The following is a 2153-nucleotide window of genomic DNA, read 5'->3' as shown; positions in this document are numbered from 1 at the left end:
CCTTCCCCCCCCGATCCATCCCTGCCATCATGGCGGCCCTCCACTGCTTCTGAGGAGCAGGGCCAGGGGGGTGGGGGGGCTCAGTGGGACAACTTCCCTCCGCCCCCCTCCTGCTCCTGGGAGGCAGCAGCAGCGCAGGTTGATGGGTGGCGGTGCTCCATCCCTGCCCACCCCCCACCCCCCCGTCATTCTTGACGGGCAATTTACTAGTATACTGATAATGCTGTACCATCTAATTACACATGCATAAAGAAGAAATGTAAAAGGAGACTTATCCCTTTTACATTCTTCAATGAAAAGACCAGGCATAATCAACCCCTGGTCTAACAGTTGAGCTGAGCAACTACTTTCTGGTGCCTCCAAAGTAGCAAGGTACTTCAAAGGTGGTGATAGAAGGAAAGGGAGGCTATGAGTTCATGGCATCTATTTCTCTTTATACTGGCCAACAGAAAAGGCTAGGTAAAGGGCTATAATTACACTGCATCAACAGAAAGAATGTGAAAAGGGATCATGACCCCACATCCTTCTTGCTCCAACCTGCAAGCTGAGAGGATGTGTGCGATCCATGCAGTCTCCCAGGTGTGAGGGTATTCTGCCTCTGGAGGTACAATCCCCCTTGGAGCTTTTCCTGGGACAGACTAACTGCACCACCCCTACTCGATGACACAATTAAGCACTTGGTTAGGAAATTTTAAAAGAAACAAAAGTACTAATTAATTGGTGTTCTGGTTAGAACTAATTCAAAGGTTTCTTACAGTATCCTGGGATATAGTGTACTCTGCTTCCCAGAGAATCAATCAGTCTAAGATTGATGAAGGGCTGCTGAGGTCAGGTTTGCAAACACAGAACCATCTGCAAAGTCTCCTGGGTTGGTACCTGCAGTGGAGTAATTTTACAGGAGCAGGTGTTTGCTTTTAATGTAAATTTTTTTTCTGCTGAAATTGTTATTTTATTACAAAAGAGTCTGCAGTTTATTATTAAATGTATATCTTGTCAATTGCTGCTATTAAATATTTTAATTATGTCACAGAATTTTTATAGTTAACATATTTCTTAAATCTGAAGCCCAAAAGTCAAATCAGAGATGTTTATACAAATCACGTGAGTCAATCACAAACTTCTCCAAAAAATGATATATATAATGCATTAGAATTATTAGTTCACTTCCAAATAGAGAAATACATTCAGAATAGAGCCATTTTTTCTTAAGTTTGTTAACTGCAATGTTATTTTAAACAAAACTACCTATCATTTGTTTCTATTAACAGCTTTCATGAAGAGAAGTGATTTACTAACTGGTTGCCAGAACTAACTGGTCTCCACTTTGGATTCAGGGAACAGTTTCCAGATTAGTTGCTCTGATTGGATTCCTACTCAGAAACAAAAACTTAGGAGGACAGAGTTTGGATTCAGGATCATGTCTGTGCCCTCCTAACATCTCCAGTGTCCCAGTTAAATCTAGTCTCCAGGAGAAATCTTCAGATGATGTAAACTGCCATAGCTCCATTACCTTCAGCTGACCCATGGAATCTGCAGAAATTCAGCATATGGTCTTAGGTGTTTAAACCACTCTCATTACAAGGTAATATCTGAGCATTTGAGTTTGGTATCTATGTCTCCCACAGCAATGGCTGTTCTCACTGCACCCACCTGGCCTCGTATAGGCGCTCTCTAGTGGCTTTAGAGTACACACCTGGTGCCAGTCGCAGGGTGTGTCCCTGAGGCCTAGGTGTTGGGTCACATTCGCCCCTGGGGAAGGCCCCAACACTCACCTGCCACGACTTGATCTTTTCTTCAGTCGTGGGGCTCCTTCTCACAGACCAGGTGCTGACCTTAGCAGGTGTTCTTGAGGCGCCACCTTGCCTACACTACAGCCATGTGCTAGCCCTCAGGATAGCCAGATGATGGGTTGCTGGCCAGTCCATTGATGTCATGGCCTGTGCTGTCTCTCCCTGCCCGGCTCTTGTCTTCCCTTCACTCAGGAAGGCTACGAGCATGATACTGCCCCCGTCACGGTGCCCACTGATACACTGAGTTGCCTCGCCTCCTTCCCCTTGACGCAAGAAGGTACCCGAAGCCTCCTTCTCTGCTCTGGGCTCTTGTACACCTTCTAAAACAACAGCACAAAAAAACACACAAAAAAGGAAAAAAAT

The sequence above is a fragment of the Gavialis gangeticus genome, unplaced genomic scaffold, assembly GCF_001723915.1.
Source record: "Gavialis gangeticus isolate Ggan-Ray unplaced genomic scaffold, GavGan_comp1, whole genome shotgun sequence".
Taxonomy (NCBI): domain Eukaryota; kingdom Metazoa; phylum Chordata; order Crocodylia; family Gavialidae; genus Gavialis; species Gavialis gangeticus.
The sequence above is the reverse complement of the archived record's forward strand: the minus strand, read 5'-3'. Positions refer to the sequence as shown.